Source organism: Puma concolor, chromosome A1, assembly GCF_028749965.1.
Source record: "Puma concolor isolate L17-30 chromosome A1, mPumCon1.1.hap2, whole genome shotgun sequence".
NCBI classification, from domain to species: Eukaryota; Metazoa; Chordata; class Mammalia; order Carnivora; family Felidae; genus Puma; species Puma concolor.
This window is the reverse complement of record NC_141667.1, coordinates 84,879,068-84,902,018: the sequence shown is the minus strand read 5'-3', so window position 1 is coordinate 84,902,018 and position 22,951 is coordinate 84,879,068. Positions and strand designations below refer to the sequence as shown.

Here is a 22,951-nt window from a genome sequence, read left to right as displayed (position 1 = left end):
CTGTTACTAAATGCAGTATATTAAGTTTCATAAACAAAATGGCTAATCTCATGGCCCTTTCTCTTCATCTATCCTCCATAGTGACTAGACATAGCTAAAAATAATGATAGGGATGGCTAAGCAAAATAATATGCAAAATTCAACTCTTCATAAAAACCTGAGAGCTTAAGTGTGCTACTTGTATAGCTCTATTTTAGGCTTAACCAAGACAGGAAGGCAGATGTACTAGTCTAGGTTTTCAAAAAAAACCCAGAACGAATAAATGAAAGAGAAAAGATTTAATATAATGAATTGACCTGAAAGGTCCCAAGATCTGTAGTCAGCAAGCATCGACTCAGGAGAGCCAACAGTGTTCCAGTCCAAGTCCGAAGGCCTAAGAACCAGGAGAGCCAATGGTATAAGTTCTAGTCTGAAAGCCAGCAGGTTTGAGACCCAAGAAGAGAGAGCCTATTTCTCATATTCAGTCTCAAAAGGAAAAGATCTATGTGCCAGCTTAAGCAGTCAGGCAGAATGAGCCCCTTCTTACTCATCTTTTTCGTTCCATTCATATCTTCAACTGATTAGGTGAGGACCACCCAAACTAGGGAGCACAGTTTTTCTTATGCAAGTATAAATAACATACAGTATTATACTAGGTTCAGGTGTATATTATAGCGATTCAACAATTCTATACATTTCTCAGTGCTCATGAAGATAAGTGTATTCTTAATCCCCTTCCTCCATTTCATCCATATTCCCACCCATCTCCCCTCTGACAACCATGTTTGTCCTCTATATTTAGGAGTCTGGGGTGTTTTTGCTGTGTTGTTGTCTTTTTTTTCTTTGTTTTCTTTTGTGTCTCTTTTTGCTTGTTTATTCCTTTGTTTTGTTTCTTAAGTTCCACATGAGTGAAGTCATATGGTATTTGTCTTTCTCTGAATTACTTTACTTAGCATTATCTAGATCCACCCATGTTGCCGCAAATGACAAGATTTCACTTTTTTATGGCTAAAATTCCATTTTATATACACATATCACCTTCTTTATACATTCATCTATCAATGAATACTTGGGTTGCTTCTCCATATCAGTTATTGTGAACAACGCTGCAATAAAAATACAGGTGTATATGTCTTTTCAAGTTAGTGTTTTTATATTCCTTGGGTAAATATCAGTAGTGGAATTACTGGATCATATGGTGATTCTATTTTTCATTTTTTGGAGGAATCTCTATACTGTTTTCCACAGTAGCTATACCAGTTTACATTCCTACCAACAGTGCACAAGGATTCCTTTCTCTCTGCATCCTCATCAACACTTGTTGTCTTTTGTGTTTCTGATTTTAGCCTTTCCGACACGTGTAAGATTTCTCATTCTGGTGTGACTTAAATTTCCCTGATGATTAGTGATGTTGAGCATCTTTTCACACATCTGTTGGCTACCTACATGTCTTCTTTGGAGAAATGTTCATATTTTCTGCCTATTTTTAATTGGATTATTTGGGTTTTTTTGGGTTTCTGAGTTGTATAAGCTCTTTAAATATTTTGGATACTAATCTTTTACTAGATATGTCATTTACAAACACCTTTTCCCATTCAGTAGTTGTCTTTTAGTTTTGTTGATTGTTTCCTCTGCTGTGCAGAAGCTTTTGACATAGTCTCAATAGTTTATTTTTACTTATGTTTCTCTTACCTCAGGAAACATATCTAGAAAAATGTTGTTAAGACCAATGTCAGAGAAATTACTGCCTGTGCTCTCTTCTAAGATTTTATGGTTTCAGGGCTTATATTTGGATTTTTAATCTCTTTAGAGTTTATTTTTGTGTATGGTGTAAGAAAGTGGCCCAGTTTCTTTTGCATGTAGCTGTCTAGTTTTCTCAACACCATTTGTTGAAGAGACTTATCTTTTTTCCACTGCATATTCTTGCCTCCTTTATCATAGATTAATTGATCATACAATTATGAGTTTGTTTCTGGACTCAATTCTGTTCCACTGATCCACAAGTCTATTTTTGTGTCAGTACCATACTGTTTCAATTACTAAAACTTTGTAATATATCTTGAAATCTAGAATTGTGGTCCCTCCAGCTTTGTTCTTCTTTCTCAAGACTGCTTTAGCTATTTGGGGTCTGGTGTAGTTCTACACAAATTTTAGGATTATTTGATCTAGTTCTGTGAAAAAATGCTGTTGGCATTTTTATAAGGATTGCATTAACTCTATAGGTTGCTTTGGGTAATATGGACATTTAAAAAATATTGGTTCTTCCAACCCATGAGAATGGAATATCTTTCCATTTGTTTGTGTCACTTCAATGCCTTTCATCAATATTTTATAGTTTTCAGAGTACATATCTTTCATTTCCTTGGTTAAGTTTATTCCTAGATATTTTATTATTTTTGATGTAATTATAACTGAGATTCTTTTATTTTTTTTAATATTTATTTTATTTTTGAGAGACAGAGCATAAGCAGGGGAGGGGCAAAGAGAGAGGAAGACACGGAATTTGAAGCAGGTTCCAGCTTCTGAGCTGTCAGCACAGAGCCCAACACAGGGCCCAAATCCACGAACCACAAGGTCATGACCTGAGCTGAAGTTGGACCCTTAACCAATTGATCCACCCAGGTGTCTCAAGTGGGATTATTTTCTTAATTTCTCTTTCTGCTAATTCATTATTAGTGTATAGAAATGCAAAAGATTTATATATGTTAATTTGTATTCTACTATTTGGCTCAATTCATTTATCTTTTAGTAGTTTTTCGGTGGAGTCTTTAGGGTTTTCTTATATATATCATGTCATCTGCAAATAGTGGCACTTCTTACCAATCTATATGCTTTTGATTTCTTTTTCTTGTCTGATTGCTGTGGTTAGGACTTCCAGTACTTTGTTGAATAAAAGCAATGAGAGTACACATGCTTATCTTGTTCCTGACCTTAGAGGAAAAGCTCTTGGTTTTTCACCATTGAGTTGGACATTAACTATGGGTTTTACATATATAGCCTTTATTATGTTGATGTATTTTCCCTCTAAACCTACTTTAAGAATAATTATCATGAATTAATGTTGTACTTTGTCAAGTGCTTTTTCTGCATCTGTTGATACGATCATAGGATTTTTATTCTTTCTCTTATTAATGTAATTTATCACATTGTTTGATTTGTGAATATTGAATCATGCCTGTACCTCTGGAATAAATTCCCCTTGATTGTAGTGAATGATGTTTTAATGCATTGTTACATTTGGTTTGCTAATATTTTGCTGAGGAGTTTTGCATCTATGTTCATCAAAGATATTAGCCTGTAGTTTTGTTTTGGTTTTTGTAGTTTCTTTATCTGGTTTTGGTATCAGGTAATGCTGGCCTTGTAGAAGACATGTGGAAGCTTTCCTTCTTCTTTTACTTTTGGCAGTAGCTTGAGAAGAACAGGTATTAACTCTCCTTTAAATGTTTGAATGATGTGCTCGCTTCGGCAGCACATATACTAAATGTTTGAAGGAATCCACCCACGTAGCCATCTGATAGTGGACTTTTGTTTGCTGGCAGTTTTTGGATTACTGATAAAATTTCACTGCTAGCAATCCGTGTGTTCAAATTTTCTATTTCTTCCTGATTCAGTTTTGGAAGGTAATGTTTCTAGGAATTCATTCACTTCTAGATTGTCCAATTTGTCAGCAAATAATTTTTCACAATATTCTCTTATAATCCTTTGTATTTTTCTGTGGTGTCAGTTGTTACGTTTCTTCCTTTATTTCTGATTTCATTTACTTGAGTCCTCTCTTCTTTTTTTGATGAGTCTGGCTAAAGGTTTATCAATTTTGTTGATCTTTTAAGAAAAACCAGACAGCTATCTTTTTTACCCAGTCTATCAATTCAAATGTTAATCTCAATCATAAAGAGCCCTCACATACACCCAGAACGTTCAACCAAATATCTAGGAATCTCGTGACCAGTCAAGTTGACACATAAAATTAACCATTACAGAAGGCAAGCAGCTGAGAACTAATACTTCTATCAAGTAGAAAATATAGAACTTTCATATACATAATATATTCTGTAAAAACATTTTTGTTGCTGCTACATAAATGGATACACAATTAGGATTTTAAAAATTACTTATAAGAAATATCTAAGGGAGCAATTTTACACACTGGAAAACTAGGATTCAATGTGAGAATTAGTTCCTGAAACTACATTATGTAAATAAGCATATTTATGACAGAAGGTAAAATTTATCCAGGACTTCTTGAAAATAATGGGTTATTGTAAAGCTAGACAACCCTCATTTCTTGTAAGCATCACAAAGTAGACCATACCAAACACTCTCATCAGACACAAAAAGAGTCTATCTTTAACCAAAATATTCTTTCTTTCAACTAACACTCCAAATACCTTGATAGCTGTAAAGACCTAGATACAGTTACAATGCAAATCACTTTAGCTTTCTCCTTCTTTGCTATAATAACTCAGTAGGAAAATGTGTTTTAACCTTGTAAAATACTAACACACAAAACCATTCATTAACCATATTTTCCTAAAGTTCACCTCCTAATGTGTTTATTAAACCTAAAATTTCTTCACCTTTACTTAAGAAATAATGATAAGGTATTATGATTAGTGAAACTAATCAATTACAGACAATTTATTGTAAATCTCACCTCTTTATAAAATAATTTTATTGTAAATCTTACACATTATAAAAATCAAGAGTAAGTGCTTCTACAGAATTACAGTGTTTTCTGCTCTACTGCTTTGAAAACAGCAGAGTAAACACAAGCTAAGAAATTCTATTTCCAGAGGCCTGTTGGCATCACTGATTATTGTTTTGCATAAACAAGGAGATACCTATTAGAGCTGTGTACTAAAACCAAATATCAAATTGCTGGAGTGGGAGGCATCTAAAGGAAACAACTTTTTAAAGACCCTTTGCCTTACCTCTGTTCATCACCAAAAATAAATAAAAGACAAAATATCGTGTCTATATTTCTGGGTGATTAGTGGTCCAACCTGAAATATCAACAGATAGTTCTGATAGATCATTAAAAGTGTTGTGAGTAGAGTAGTAACCTCAAAAAACTTGCTTTGCAGTCTATCAAGATCTGCAAAGCACATTCTAAATACAAATGTTCATTTTATAACTCTTTTTTGGAATTTAAGTTACGAATGGATGACTCTGCATGAGGATCATGCATATCCTAAAGTTTTTAATGTATGAATTTAGAAAAACCCAAAACATATTTGGTCAAAGTTTATTTAAAGCCATTTCTCAAAATATGTATGCTCTAGGTATACTTCAAAATCAATTTATTTCATGTGTTTCTAACTCATGTACCCTTTGCTCATCCAAAGTTTATTTTTTATAAGAGTTCTTCTCTACAATGCTTTATGAGGTTTGGTTTTATAACACTTTGAAACATTCTTATTTTGAAGGGAGAAAGTTGCTCGGAAAACTTGTATTTCAAAATTACTAATTACTAATTTGAAAACATATTCAAAATTACTGATTACTAATTACTAATCAAAATAAACAAAGTCCACAGTTGGCAAAATAGTTCTAAACTCTCAACCAACTTTTTTTAAACATTTTTTTATAACTCTACAGGTCCAGATACAAATACAACATAACTAAATGAGATGTATCATCATCATGTAGGCAGCATTTCCAAAACTGTGCTCTCTGGAACACTAATGTCTCAAGAGATATAAAGAGGAGTTCATCGATAGAAAGTGATTAGGAATGGCAGTCAAATAACTGTGGAAATGTTTACTTAAAATCAAAAAGGTTTCTTTACTATAAGATTTTCCAAAACCTTTATGTATATAATGAATATTTAAGAGATAAATATAGGAAGCAATGTTTTCCAAACTTATTTAACAATGGAACTCTTTTTTAGCAAACTTCTTTACATGTTTTAGGACATTAGTGTTTTGTAAAACAATTTGTAAATCTGATCTTTGTGTTCTCCAATACTAATGAAGTGACTGCATTTTTTATTTTCTACCTGTATCAGTCACAAGTCAATGCAATAACCTAGCAAATATTTTAAGTAAGAGGATAGTCAAGTAGTTTAAAAAATACTCCTAGATGTCCAAAAGACATATGAAAAGATGCTCATCACCACTAGGAAAATGTAAGTCAAAAACACAGTAAGTTATCACCTCCCAACTGCCAGAATGGCTAAACTCATCAACTCAAGAAACAACACGTGTTGGGCGAGGCTGTGGAGAAAAAGGAACAACTGTGCACTGTTGGTAAGCCTGAAAACTGGGGCAGCCACTGTGGAAAACAGTATGGAAGTTCCTCAAAAAAATAAAAATAGAACTACCTTATGACCCAGCAATTGCTTTACTGTGTATTTACCCAAACAGTACAAGAACACTAATTTAAAGGGGTATACATGCATCCCTATGTTTATTGCAGCATTATACACAACAGCCAAATTAGGGAAGCAGCCCAAGCTTCCAATGATAGATGAATAGATAAAGAAGATGTGGTATATATATGTGTATGCACACAGACACACACACAGACAGTGGAATATTATTCAGCCATAAAAAAGAATGTAATCTTGACATTTGCAATGACATGGATGGAGCTAGAGAGTATAACGCTAAGTGAAATAAGTAAGTCAGAGAAAGGCAAATACCATATGATTTCACTCATGTGTGGACTTTAAGAAACAAAACAAGCACAGAGAAAAAATAGAGAGGAGAGGAAAGGGAGAGAGGGAGGAAGGAAGGGAGAGAGGGAGGGGGAGCAGGGAGGGAAAGAGAGAGAGAGAGGGAAGGAGGGAGGGAGAGATCAAGAAAAAGACTTAATTATGGAGCACTGATGTTACCAGAGGAAAAGTGGGTGGGAGAATGGGTTAAATAGGTGATGCACTTGTCAAGATGAGCACAGGGAGATGTATGGAAGTAATGAATCACTATATTGTACTCCTGAAGCTAACATAACACTTTGTTAACTAACTGGACTTAAAATAAAACCTTAAAATATTTTTTAAAAAGATACAAGTACAAATAAGAAAAAAAATATTCCTAGTTAAGGCAGAATCACCAATAACTCCTTTTTTAAAAAATAGAAACAGGGGTGTCTGGGTGGCTCAGTTAGTTAAGCATCTGACTCTTGGTTTTGGCTCAGGTTGTGATCTCACAATTTGTGAGTTCAATCCCTGCATCAGGCTCTGTGATGACAGTGTGGAGTCTGCTTGAGATTCTCTGTCTCCTTCTCTCTCTACCCCTTCTCTCTCTCAAAAATAAATAAACATTAGAAAATAGGAACAAATTGAAAATCTGAATTGATTAACAACATGATGACAACCTGGCAACCATATTAAAAAAACTATCTAAATTTAATTTACAAAAGGTTTTAAGAAGGGTTTTTTTTTGTTTTGTTTTTTGTTTTTAAGTAGGCTTCACACCCAGTGTGGAGACCAGCGTGGGACTTGAACACACAAACCTGAGATCAAGACTTGAGTTGAGATCAAGAGTCAGACGTTTAACTGACTGAGCCACCCAGGCACCCCTCGAAGGTTTTTGAAGAAAACTGACAGCAATAGAATTCTTGGTGAATTAAATGTGTAATATATAGCCATTTCTTGATTATGACTACAACAAATTTTAATTCTAAATTGGCTTCTCCCTACCACTGAACACATTTCAGAATCATACTTTCCTTTTCCCTACAAGCACATGGTGTATACTCAGCCAATACAAAGTAATTTAAATATTAACTTAACCAACACATAATTTTGACATAATTAAGTACACTTGAGGGCAATGAGCTCTCTACTTTGCTTATGGCTGAAGTTTCTGAAGGGAAAGACTTTATTGACACTTATTTACACAATTGTAAGGTAATTTTACTGTGCCTCAAAAATCACATAATGCATTCCGAAGATCCCTGTAAATTAATTTTAAATTACCTAGTGTTTTATGTAATGCATACCATTTGTCTTCAATTATAAAGATAACTAAAAACTGTTTCTATTTTTAAAATATACTGGTTTAAAGCAATTAATTATACTATAGCATGGAAGGCATTATAACTGTTAAAATTCAAAGATTTTTTTTTTTTAATTTTTAATGTTTATTTATTTTTGACAGAGAGAGAGACAGAGTGTGAGCACGGGAGGGGCACAGAGAGAGGGAGACATAGAATCTAAAACAGGTTCCAGGCTCTGAGTTGTCAGCACGAACTCATGAACCCTGAGATCATGACCTGAGCCAAAGTTGGACGCTTAACCAACTGAGCCACCTAGGCACCCTTAAAATTCAAATATATTTTTATCAAAAGTGCAAAAATGAGGGGCACCTGGGTGGCGCAGTCGGTTGGGCGTCCGACTTCAGCCAGGTCACGATCTCGCGGTCCGTGAGTTCGAGCCCCACATCAGGCTCTGGGCTGATGGCTTGGAGCCTGGAGCCTGTTTCCGATTCTGTGTCTCCCTCTCTCTCTGCCCCTCCCCCGTTCATGCTCTGTCTCTCTCTGTCCCAAAAATAAATAAAAACGTTGAAAAAAAAAATTAAAAAAAAAAGTGCAAAAATGATAATAACACAGTTACTCTTGAAGAATATTAACAAAACTCTTAAAGCAATTTGACAAGACTTTAACTTCCATCCATGAAAGATTAACTTCTATGAAAATTGCTCTATAATTGTAAATATTAGAAAACTTGATAAAATACATAAAACAAAAGTTTTCTGACTCTGGGTAACAGACAGCATAGAACTGTAAACCTTGAAAGAAGGCAAACAAACTAGATGAACCCTCCAATTGCCCTTACTACCTGGAAGCATTCTCCAGGCTCAAGAGCAGAGAAGTAAATCCAAATAAGACCTAAAGCAGTTAGCTTAAGAGATAAAGAGAGGCATCTGGGTAATCTGACACATCTAGAATTTTGGGGGCAGGGGGTAACTAAACAGAAAGATAGCTCTGAAAATATGCAGAGGGTCTCCTCAAATCTTTGGCTGAATATTTATCTACATATGGATGAAGTGAAACTCCTCAAAGCTAAGGGAAAAAAAAACAGCACATCAAACAATTCTCATAGTCTCACTGAGCTAAGAATAGTTCATACAGGTCAGAGTAGAGAGATAATTTAAAACATAAAGTATCAGTAGAATCTGCAATGAGACTAACTTAGTGAGTCTAAGTTAGAGAGACTAACAGCTAGAATAAGGCTTCTCTGGAAGCCCTAACAAAACTCAAAACCAAACCACAAAAGTGTAAAACTGATCCTAAGTAATTCAATTATAGCCAGAACAAAGTCCAATATTCTTTAAAGGAATATAACAAAACCCAGCACCCAGAAATATAAAATGCATTATGTCTGGCATCTGATCAATCAGATAGTAAAGAAGTAGGAAAATATGGCCCATAACCAGATAAAAAGCAATCTATCGAAACCTAGAGAAAAAAATCAACAGAGTGACAGAGATGGTAGAATTAGCAGAGGAGATTAAAACAACTATCATATGCTCCATATGTTAAAGAATGTAGTGGAAAACATGAACATGTTGAAGAAAAGAGATATAACATACTTTTTAAAAAGTTAAAAGTCTAGAACTGATAGTTATAAAATCTGAAATGAAAATGGCACTAGGTGGGATAAATCACAAAACAGAGATCACCAAAAAACAAAAAACAAACAAAACAAAACAAAAACACCCCAGTGAACTTGACAACAGCAAAACTATCCCAAATGAAGCACAAATAGAAAAAGACCCTAAAACATGAATGCAGCTTCAGATACCTGTAGGAAAATATCATGCTGACTAATATACATGTAACTGGAGTCTCAGAAGAAAATGAGAGAAGAGAAAAATATTTTTTTAAATAATCACCATAAATTTTCTAAATTTAGTGAAAAATATCGATCCACAGATACAGAGAGCTCAAGAAATCCTGAACAGAATAAACGTAAAGAAAACCACAAGTGATCATCACAAACCACAACATAATCAAGCTGTCAGAAACAAGAAATAAAGAGAAAGTCTTAAAAGCAGCCAGAGAGAGAGAGAGAGAGAGAGAGAGAGAGAGAGAGAGAGAGAAGGAAGGACAGAGAGAAAAAAGACATTTTGTGCAAGAGAATAAAGAATGACAGAAAACTTCTCATCAAAAACTAGTCAAGCCACAAGACAATGGAGTGACAACTTTAACGTACTGAAAATATAACAAACCCAAAAATGTTCTATACCCAGAAAAAATATCTTCTAAAAAACGAGGGCAAAATAAAGACCCTTTCTAGACAGGTAAATACTGCTTGTAATCAATGCTAGCAAACTGGCTCTATAAGAAATGCTAAAGGAAGCTCTTCATCCTGAAGAAATGATACCAGAGGGAATGTAATTTTACACAAAGGGATGGAAAATATCAGAAATGTAAATATTTAAGTAAAATTAATAGACGTTTTTTCGTGTATTTTAATCCCCTTCAAAGATAACTGATTATTTAAGTCAAAACAATTACAATGTATTATAGGATTTATAAAATACCAAGAAGTAAAATATATGAAAATATGACATTTGTGAGGTTCTTACCCTATATGTGAGGTGGTATAATACTATTTAAAGATAGACTGTGATGAGTTAAAGACATATAATTTAAACCCACAGTAATCACTGTAATTAAAACCAAAGACGTATATAGCTAATAAATCAACCTAAGAGAGGATGATACAAACAGGAAAAATAATAGAAAGATGATCTGTTTACACCAACCATATCAATAATTAAATTACAGTTTGATAGCATGGGTTTAAAGGAAGGGAAAAAAAGAAAATCTACTTTAAATATAAAGACACACATAGTTCTTAAGTAAAAGGTGCAATAGATATATAATCACTAATCAAAAGAAAGCTGGAGAATCTGTATTGGTATCAGAGATGGGAGACTTCAGATTAAAAGTATGACCAGGGATAAAAATAAACACTTCATAATGATAAAGGATTACTACATCAAGAACACAAAACAACATTAAATGTGTTTGTACCTAATAACTGACCATTTAAATACATAAAACAAAATCAATAGATTTGAAAAAAATTAGACAACTTTGAAATTTTAGCAAGAGATTTCAATGCTCCTCTCACAGTAACTGGATAGAATACACAAAATCACTAAGTATATCAATACTATCAACCAACTTGACTTAAATGACAATGTATACAACCAACAACACTACAACTAACAACAGCAAAATATACATTCTTTTGAAGTAAATATGAACTACCAAAACATCTTATATATTGGGCCATAAAAAAAGGTTCCAATAAATTTAGAAGAATTATTATGCAAAGTAAGTTATCTGCCCTCAACAGAATTAAAAATACAAATCAATAACAACAAAATGTTTGAAACATCCTCCCCTTTAAGAAAAAGGAAAAAAAAAAGAGCAAATTAAATCCAAAATTAGCAGAAGGAAGAAAATAATAAAGAGCAGAAAGCGGTAAAATAAAAGAAGAGCTAACAATAAAGAAAACACAAAATAAAAAGCTGGGTCTAGACTAGTCAAGAAAAAAGGGAAAATACACATTACCAATAACAGAAATAGAAAAAGGTGAAGCACCATAGATATTATAGACATTAAAACAATAGTAAAAGAAATTCATGAAATATTTTATGCCAGTAAGTTTGACATCTTAGATGAAATGGACAGATTTCCTGAAAGATACAAATTACCAAAGCTTAGTAGTCCCATATCTTTTAAAACCTTACTACAAAGAATATCCTGCATCCATGTGACTTCAATGATGAGTTCTATCAAACATTTAAGGCAGAAATATTATCAATTCTCTGTAAACTCTTCCAGAAAAGTGAAGCAAAGGAAACACTTCCCAACTCATTCTAAAAAGCCAACCAATGATATTACATGAAAACTACAAACCATTATCCATCGTGAATAAGAAATGTAAAACTCCTTAACACAATTTTAGCAAAGTGATTTCCACAATATATAAAAAGGATAATACATAATGATCAAGTGGAATTTATCCCACACAAAAGCAAGGTTGGTTTAACATTCAAAATCAGTCAATGTAATTCATCAATTATATTAACCAAAAAAACATACATGAAAAAACAAATAATCTTAAAAGATACAGAAAAAAGCATTTATTTCAGAAATGTAATATTCAACTTTTGAAAAAGCAGTGTAATTCACCATGTTGACAATATACATACGATCATCTCAAAAGATAAAGAAAAAACATTTGGCAAAATACAACACCCATTTATAATAAATTCTCAGCAAACTAGAAATAAAAGAGTTTCCTCAAACTGATAATGGAAATCTAGGGGGAAAAGTCATACAAATGAGAAAAAGACTGAATTTTTTATTCCCAAGATTGGGAACAAAGCAAGAATGCATGTTTTAACCACTTCTAGTCAACATTGTGCTAGAGTTCCCAGGGAAAAATAATAGTAGGAGGCAGATAAATTAGAAAGTAAAAGTAATACTGCCTTTGTGATAAATGGCATGTGATTATGTATTATTATTCCTATGTAAGGGACCTACAAAAAACAAATAATAACAGAAAAAACTACTAGAGCTAATAAATGAATTTAATAAGGTCATGGAATTAAAAGTCAACATGCAAAAATCTACTGTATTTCTACATACCACAAACAATTAGAAACTGAAATTCACAAAGCAATACTGTTTAACAGCAACAAAAATTGGAAATAATTGGGAATAAACTTAACAAAATGTGTGAAAGATCTGTACACTGAAAACTACAAAACTGCTGATAAAAATTAAAAATCTACATACATTAAGAGATATACCATATTTATGGAGAAGATCCAATTTCCCCCAAACTAATCTATAGATTTGATACAATTCCCTAATGAAAATCCTAGTAGGAGAAGTCAACATGATGGAGAAGGGGGGGGGGGCGGGGGGGGGGGCAAAGTTCCCTCGCTCCTCAAACACAGCAGTATTGAGGCCAGAACACTTGAAATTCAAGGAATTTGGACTACAGAGTGACAGAAACATATCCAGGGGCCCACGGAGACAACTTGGAGGAACAGAGAGTTACTTCAATGAACAAATCAAAGTGCACTTGGTGGAAGGTCCAAACCACCACTAGGGAGATAAAGCAACCAGAGATACAACAACAGTGAGCATGTAACACACTCTAAAAACACCTTCTGAAGGGCCAGTATTAAAAAGTAGTACTTTTTAATATAGTACTACTCATAGGTGCAGGATACATAACACTCTATTAAAACATGTAAAAGACAGGAAACTAGCTAAAATGGCAAAACAAAAGAATTTTCTGCAAAAGAAATTCCAGGACGAAATGGCAGCCACAGAATTGCTCAAAACAGATATAAACAGCATATCTGAACAAGAATTTAGAATAATGGACACAAGACTAATAGCTGGGCTTGAAAAAAGCATAGAAGACAGCAGAGAATCTATTGCTGCAGAGATCAAGGACCTACGAAATAATCACGATGAATTAAGAAATGTTGTAAAAGAGGTGCAAAGTAAACTACAAGTAACAACAGCAAGGACGGAGGAAGCAGAGGGGAAAATAAGTGAAAGAGAAGATAAAATTATGGAAAATGATGAAGCTGAGAAAAAGAGAGATAGGAAAATACTAGACCACAAGAGGAGAATTAGAGACCTAAGTGATTTAATGAAACATACTAATATCCATATCACAGGAGTTCCAGAAGAAGAAGAGGCGGGGGGGCAGAAGGTTTATTTGAACAAATTATAACTGAGAACTTCCCTAATCTGGGAAGGAAGCACACATTCAAGTCCAGGAGGCACAGAGAACTCCCTTTAGATTCAAAAAGAATAGGTCTTCACCACAACATATCATAGTGAAACTGGCAAGATACAAAGATGAAGAGAGAATTCTGAAAGAACTAGAGACAAACAGTCCTTAACCTACAGGGGTAGACACATAAGGGTAATAGCAGAACTGTCCACTGAAACTTGGGAGGACAGAAGAGAGTGACAAGAAATATTCACTGTGCTGAATAGGAAAAATATGCAGCCAAGAATCCTTTATAATAGGAGAGATAAAGGCTTTCGCAGACAAACAAAAACTGAAGGAGTCCATGACCACTAAACCAGTCCTGCCAGATATCCTAAGGGGAATCCGTGAGCGGAAAGCAGCAAAGACTGCAAAGGACCAGAGACATCACCATAAGCACAAAATCTACAAATAACACAACGACACTAAATCCATACCTTTCAATAATCACTCTGACTGTAATGGACTAAATGCCCCAATCAAAACACAAAGGGCATTAGGATGGATAAAAAAACAAGATCCATCCATATGCTGTCTACAAGAGACTCATTTTAGACCTGACGACACTTAGAGATTGAAAGTGAGGGGATGCAGAACCATCTATCATGCTACTGGAAGTCAAAAGAAAACTGGAGTAGCCATACTTATATCAGACAAACTATATTGTAAACTAAAGACTGTTGGCACAAAAACAGACACATAGACCAATGGAATAGAATAGAAACCCCAGAACTAGACCCACAAACGTATGGCAAACTAATCTTTGACAAAGCAGGAAAGAACATCCAATGGAAAAAAGACAGTCTCTTTAACAAACGATGCTGGGAGAACTGGACAGCAACATGCAGAAGGTTGAAACTAGACCACTTTCTCACACCATTCACAAAAATAAACTCAAAATGGATAAAGGACCTGAATGTGAGACAGGAAACCATCAAAACCCTAGAGGAGAAAGCAGGAAAAGACCTCTCTGACCTCAGCCGTAGCAATCTATTACTTGACACATCCCCAAAGGCAAGGGAATTAAAAGCAAAAATGAATTACTGGGACCTTATGAAGATAAAAAGCTTCTGCACAGCAAAGGAAACAACCAACAAAACTAAAAGGCAACCAACGGAATGGGAAAAGATATTTGCAAATGACATATTGGACAAAGGGCTAGTATCCAAAATCTATAAAGAGCTCGCAAACTCCACACCCGAAAAACAAATAACCCAGTGAAGAAATGGGCAGAAAACATGAATAGACACTTCTCTAAAGAAGACATCCGGATGGCCAACAGGCACATGAAAAGATGCTCAACGTCGCTCCTTATCAGAGAAATACAAATCAAAACCACACTCAGATACCGCCTCACGCCAGTCAGAGTGGCCAAAATGAACAAATCAGGAGACTATGGATGATGGAGAGGATGTGGAGAAACGGGAACCCTCTTGCACTGTTGGTGGGAATGCAAATTGGTGCAGCCGCTCTGGAAAACAGTGTGGAGGTTCCTCAGAAAATTAAAAATAGACCTACCCTATGACCCAGCAATAGCACTGCTAGGAATTTACCCAAGGGATACAGGAGTACTGATGCATAGGGGCACTTGTACCCCAATGTTTATAGCAACACTCTCAACAATAGCCAAATGATGGAAAGAGCCTAAATGTCCATCAACTGATGAATGGATAAAGAAATTGTGGTTTATATACACAATGGAGTACTACAGGGCAGTGAGAAAGAACGAAATATGGCCCTTTGTAGCAACGTGGATGGAACTGGAGAGTGTGATGCTAAGTGAAATAAGCCATACAGAGAAAGACAGATACCATATGTTTTCACTCTTATGTGGATCCTGAGAAACTTAACAGAAACCCATGGGGGAGGGGAAGGGAAAAAAATAAAAAGAGATTAGAGTGGGAGAGAGCCAAAGCATAAGAGACTCTTAAAAACTGAGAACAAACTGAGGGTTGATGGGGAGTGGGTGGGAGGGAGGGGAGGGTGGGTGATGGGTATTGAGGAGGGCACCTTTTGGGATGAGCACTGGGTGTTGTATGGAAACCAATTTGACAATAAATTTCATATATTGAAAAAAAATAAAATCTAAAACAAAATAAAAATAAAAAAATAAAAAATAAAAAAGTAAAAAGTATGTTATATTTGCATTCATAAAAAAATAAAAATAAAAATAAAAATATATCCTCAAAAAAAAATAAAGACTGTAACAAGAGATGAAGGGCATTATATCATAATTAAGGGGTCTGTCCATCAAGAAGAGCTAACAATTATAAATGTTTATGCTTCTAACTTGAAAGAATATATGTGTGTGTGCACACACACACATATATATTTTTATATATCTTAATTACAAACATAAGCAATATCATTGATAATAACACTGTAATTGTAGGTGACTTTAATATTCCACTTACAACAACAGACATATCATCTAGACAGAAAATCAATAAAGAAACAATGGCCTTGAATGATACACTGGACCAGATGGACTAGACAGATATATTCAGGACTTTTCATTCCAAAGCAGCAGAATACACATTCTTCTTGAGTGCACATGGAACATTCCCCCAAAAAGATCACATACTGGGTCACAAAAAAGTTCTCAATAAATATAAAGAGATTGAGATTGAGATTATACCATGCATATTTCAGATCACAATGCTATGACACTTGAAATCACCACAAAAAAAAAAAATTGGAAAGCCTCCAAATACATGAATGTTAAAGAACATCCTACTAAAGAATGAATGGGTCAACCACAATCAGCAAATTGGCTTTTATCAGAAGTAAAACTTTTGCTTTTCAAAAGACCATTAAGAAAATGAGAGAAAATACTTAACAAAAGATTAATGTGATAAAGGATTTTAATCCATAATACTAAAGAGTTCTTATTACTCAAGAATCACAACTCAATATTTTTTAAAATATAAGATTTAAACAGACACCTATCAAAAATATGTATACAAATAGAAAATAAGCATATGAAAAGATGCTCAACATCATTAATTACCAGGAAAATGCAAATAAAACCATGATGAGATGTATGTAACTAGATACAACATATCTACTGGAGTTACTAAAATTAAAACATTGATAACACCAAATGAGAATAAGACTATGGAGAAGGTGAACCTTCATACATCACTAGTGGGAATGTAAAATGATACAATCACTTTGGAAACCAGTTTGAATTATATCTCTACAAGTGGTGAACTTTATATAACTTATACCTGAATAAAGCTGAATTTTAAAAATCAACTTGAAAAAACATTTTTTTAAGTTTATTTATTTATTTCCAGAGAACAGGGGCAGGGGCAGAGAGAAAGGGAGAGAGAGAGAATTCCAAGCAGGCTCTGCGCTGTCAGGGCTCAATCTCATGAACTGCAAGATCCTGATAGGAGATGAAATCAATAGTCCCACGCTTAACCAACTGAGCCACTCAGGTGCCCCAAAACATTTTTAAATAAGTAAAGTAAGGGGCACCTGAGTGGCTCAGTCAGTTAAGCGTCTTTTTTTTTTTTTTTTAATGTTAATTTATTTTTGAGAGAGAGAGTGAGAGAACCCAGACAGGAGAGGGGCAGAAAGAGGGAGACAGAGATCTGAAGCAGGCTCCACCATTGACAGCAGAGAGCCCGCTGTGGGGCTTGAACTCACGAACTGAGAGATCATGACCTGAGCTGAACTCTTATGGTTGACTGACTCAGTCACCCAGGCACCCCTAAGCACTGACTCTTGATTTTGGGTCAGGTCACCATCTCATGGCTCGTGAGTTCGAGCCCGGCATTGTCTACGCTGACAGTGTGGAGTGTACTTGGGGTTTTCTCTCTCCCTCTCTCTGTCCCTCCCCTGCTCACATGTGCATGCCCTCTCTCTCTCTCAAAATAAATATTTTTTTAAAATAAGTAAAATAGGGGCGCCTGGGTGGCGCAGTCGGTTAAGCGTCCGACTTCAGCCAGGTCACGATCTCGCGGTCTGTGAGTTCGAGCCCCGCGTCGGGCTCTGGGCTGATGGCTCAGAGCCTGGAGCCTGTTTCCGATTCTGAGTCTCCCTCTCTCTCTGCCCCTCCCCCGTTCATGCTCTGTCTCTCTCTGTCGCAAAAATAAATAAATGTTGAAAAAAAATTTAAAAAAAATAAGTAAAATAAAATTCTTATAATATCCTTCATTTAGTAGTTTACCCTTTATGTTAGTAGTTTAACATTTTTTATATACTAGCCAATTTTTTCCCTTATTCTTAGATTCTTCCTCCATTCAAGTAGTAGATAGGCTCACCTTGCCTAAGGGAAAGCAATGACAACAGAAAGCAGAAATAAGGAGTCTTTTTCCAAACATTTGAATTCCAAAATCCTGGGCCTTGAGAATAATGGGAAGGATTCAAAACATATGCTAACCAAGTCAGGCAGGTAACACAAAACAAACAAGGAAGTGGGACTGGAATGAGCAAACCCAGTAAAGAGCCACTATTCACCTCCAACCGATTTTTATCATATAGAAATGTGGGTCCAATGTTGCCAAATCATTCTCCCCCACCCCACCCCGCCCCATCAAAAAAAATCTGGAAATTCAGATTTTTATGTGAATTTTCCCCATTTTTAAAATATTACCCAAGTAAAATGAACTTCTGTGGGTCAAATTCAGCCCACGTATGTGCAACATCTAGGACAGAAAACAGATTTAGAACACCTTAAAAAAATGAGCAAAGACAAAAGATTTTCTCACCCTCTAGATTTGATGAAAATCCTTGAATGGGAAAAAGAAGAGTAAAATGAATAATGGATTTAGACATTGTTCTTACAAGAGAACAGAGGCAATCTGCATCCCACTTCCGAGGTACAGACTCAGGGAGGCAGGAAGATCCCACAGAACTGGTTGGATAATTGTAAGGGGCAAGTGAGATATTATCCTCAGAATTTCCCAGGCCCCACTCAGGCCCAGCAAAGCTGAGACAAGGAGCAGTCTCACAGAATTCTCCATATCTTATTAAAGTCTGGAGACCACAGAAAGATTACAGTGTTGTCATTAGCATGGAAATTGTTAAGAAGTTATTTTACTAGCTAATACCTTGTGGATGTGAATGAGGAATGAGCAGCAACCTATGATGGCCAAGTAACTTCAAAAACAAAATGAAGGACTAACATTTCTACAAATGCCACTATTGTGGAAAGATGAAGATGTGTAGTAGGACCCACCACCCCGATCCAAGAATTAGCAGAGGTAAGAGAAAAGGAAAAAGACACTCCTCATCAAGATTAAAACTTCAGTCACCTGGACAAAATGGAAGCTCAAAATAGAAACTGAGTTTCAAACAAAGAACAAAAAGTGTATCCCTTGAACATGTGACATTGTAGACTGAGATATACTTCCACAATTGGCTGTAAGCAGGGAGGTTATGACGGGAAGGGGGACGCATTTTATGTTCTTTCTTTACATGAATTATACCAAATAAATATTAGATTTAGTAATATGCCCTATAGATAGGCTACCAGAGTATAAGACTTCAAATCACTACTAAAGAGACTACAGAACCAAGCTCTTCGGATGGCTTCTGTAACAATTTCACTAGATACGCTGAATTATCAAACACATTTATTAAGTTTCTCAAACTCATTTGAAAGTAATAAACTATCTTAGGGCAAGCCCCAACAATTGGTAACACTAAACAAAATGAGTAAAATTACTCATTCTGCAACTATTTAAATAAATACAATAACAGTACCACCAGAATCCACTTTCTACATTGGGAAAAGGGTTAATCTGAGGTATTTACAAGGTGGAAGCAGAGAGGTGGTCACAGCATGTGTATATGGGTATGTGCATTTTAAAAATTGTATTTCTTTTTTTTTAGATTCAATTTAGTCACCATATAGTGTAGTATTGGTTTCAAGTATAGAAGTTAGTGATTCATCACTTACATATAACACACATTGCTCATCCCAACAAGCCCATCCCCCCACCCACCTCCCTTCCATCAACCCTCAGTTTGTTGTCGATAGTTAAGAGTCTCATAGTTTGCCTCTCTGTTTTTATCTTATTTTAGTTTTCCTTCCCTTCCCCTATGTTCATCTGATTTTTTTCTTAAATTTCACATGAGTGAAATCATATATTTGTCTTTCCCTGATTGACTTATTTTGCTTAACATAATACACTCTAGTTGCAAAAGGCAAGATTTCATTCTTTTTGATTGCTGAGTAATCTTCCATTACACATTTTCTTTATCCATTCATCGGTTGATGGACATTTGGGCTCTTTCCATAATTTTGCTATTATTCATAGTAAAAAACAAATATTTCTAATTTTTCCAAAATGACCACATACATAGTCCTTTAATTTCCAGAAAATGATAAAGTATGTGTTTTAAAGTAAAAGACTTTTAATTACCTCTTTAACATAGTCTTAGAAATTTAACAGCACATTGTGTGATTAAAACTATAATACCCAGATCTACATTGTTGCAATTAATCCCAGCAATTCAGGCAAGGACCTTACTTTAGTATGAATATTCAGATACTCAACCGAATAATTACAGCAGTTGTGGCACAATAGGACCTCTGAGCTTTCGTATTCTGATCCGTAAAATGGGGACAAATTGCTGCACAGCCTAACATGTGCAAAAGCAACCAGCACAGTGTCTGATATTTAATAAGCCCGCAAAAATATTTGCTGGATTGGCTACTACTGACTTCACTTCTACTGGCCTCTAGAAGAATTTATCACTGAAACTTTCCCAGGAGAACAGTCACCTATCTCATTACGGTACTGTAGTCCTCTTCTGAAGGTAGAACAGACCTTCAGTAATGTGACTCAGTGTAAGCTGTCCTGAACAACCACTTCCCATTTCTACTACAGTATTTATATTAATAAATGCAACTGGGTAAGTGCGTAAGAATTCTGATACCTTGCAGCTCTGCTCTCATCTGAGAAGATACCCCTAGCATGAAGTGAATCCACCTCATCACTCTTAAAATCCAAGAACTTTACTGTGGTCTATCAGGCTTTTCATGATCTGCCTCTGCCTGACTCTTAACCTCATTTCCTACCAATCTCCCAATCCATCCACTGCACTTCTTGCTGACCCTTGAAGACATCAAACATAAGCCTATGCACTTGTCTCACCAAGCACATACTGCCCTGAAACTCATATGGCTTGTTCCCTCACATCATTCAGATTTCTGCTTAAATATCACCTCCACAGACAAAACTTCCTTAACTACCCTTTCTAAAGTAGCATACTCTGTGATTCTCTACCCCCTTAATTTGCATTTTTTTCTCCTCAAAGCAATTCAAATATATACTTATTCATGTGTTGTAACATAAGCTCAATGGGAATTGAGACTTCAACTCATTAAGTTCTTTATATCCAGAGCCTAGAACACTACTCTTTCTCTCCCTTAAAAATAAATTAACACAAAAAAATTTAAAAAGAAAGAAAGAAAGAAGGCTTCCTAATAAATGACAACGGAATGAGGAAAACAAAGCCCAGTGATAGTTATGGTGGCCATGTGAACTTAGGATACCTGTGGATGCAAAGGTAAAAAGTCAGGAGGAACTGGATTAGCACCAGAATTAGAGTGATTTTAATAGCTGAAGGGTGATCATCAGGGTAGATGCAAGAGGAAGAAAGCCAGGACACGGTTGAGGCCTAAGCCAAAAGGAGAAAAATCACTCTCTTTTGTTTTAAGCCCACCCATTCTCCCTCATCTTCCTTCCTCTAATATTTCCTCTCTCAGTGTCTACCCACTTTTGCCATCTCTTCACCATCTCTTTACCTCCTCCACGTCTGCTTCCTGTCATCAACTGTTTTTCATTTGTAGATTATACCCAAGAGGTTTTTTTTTCCTGTGAATCAGTAGCCTCAGCAGAAGAAAAGCTTTCTAATGTAAAGAATATATTTGATATTCCTTTAAATGCCAAGGAATACACCAATATCATTATTAGCAGTGTCAAGTACTCATCATGAAGGCAACAGAATGAAACAAAGAATCATGAAGCCATTCCTTTTCACAAACTCCTACATCAAGAACTGAATGCTTTATGACGTCATCTGTTTAGTATTTTTCTCTTCCTTCTCCAGAGGATATCTTTAAAATACAATCAACATGCATTTTAATCTTTATTGAATTATAAGTGACATATAAAAATGGCACATATTTAATGTATACATTGTGATAAGTTTGGACTTACGCATGCACCTCTGATACCATCACCACTATCAACATACTATAAACATATCTATTATCTCTAAAACTTCCCTAGTTTTCTCTTGTCTTTTTTTGTTGTTGTTGTTATGTCCTAAGATCACTTAACAAGAGATCTATCCTCTTAACATATTTTAAAGTAGAAATGTCATATTGTTAACTATAGCCACCAGGTTATACAAAAACAATCAACATCTTTGATTTTTATCCTCACATTCCATTAAAAAACTCATGGAATATCCACCAAAATGTATTTGCTAAAATCTTAAGCCTGACATTACCTTTTTTTATTAAGTTGATCCTGATGCCTATTAAAGTTTAAAAAAGAAAAAGAAAACTGACAAATATTACCATCAGGCTTATAAATGATTCTGTATTCCCACCCCTCACCAAAAGACACTGGTATTCAACTGGACTCTTTGAAGAATAATCTCTAACACATTAGCAGGAGCCAACATAAAAGCATCCATTATTTAAGCCAAATGTTTCCCAAAGTATCATATCCCGGAAAGTCAACTTACTCTTTTGGAAATCCTCCCAAAAGAGGCTACAGGTAGAAGATGATCTCTGTAATTCAAAATGAGTCTTGAAAAAGTAAACTTTAAATTAAAATTTCAGGAGAAATTCAGAGTGAAGTTCATGTTTTGCCCATTAATCCTAGAGAGCAAAGAAAATCCAAATAAGGAGAAATGGACTTTTTTTAAAAATATGAGATATATTTACAAATGACAAGGCATTAAAATTTATAAACGACATAATGCCCTACTTACAGCTAATGAATATACTCAGCGACCAAAAAGATACCAAGTCTGAAACGATTTATTCCATTATTTTGGTAACTATGCTTAAATTAACTCCAATTACAACCGTAAGTTCAAGACTTAAGAGAAAAGAAGTTAATTCTACAAATTAAAAATCAAAAGACAAGAACATTATTCTCTACACCTTTCTCTGTTTCTTTTCAATTCCCCACACCCACACTCCCTATCTCTGTCATTGTACATTCAGGTGTAGAA

General features: G+C 35.0%; 1 protein-coding gene across 1 annotated transcript in view; it reads right to left on the bottom strand.

Moving 5' to 3' along the window:
• LOC147584274 (uncharacterized) overlaps positions 1 to 22,951 on the bottom strand; it is a 139,000-nt gene that overhangs the window by 26,254 nt on the left and 89,795 nt on the right. Inside the window, exon 7 of the mRNA XM_086716232.1 lies at positions 22,457 to 22,592. The gene's annotated coding sequence lies outside the window, so the exon portion shown is untranslated. The remainder of the gene's footprint in view (positions 1 to 22,456; positions 22,593 to 22,951) is intronic.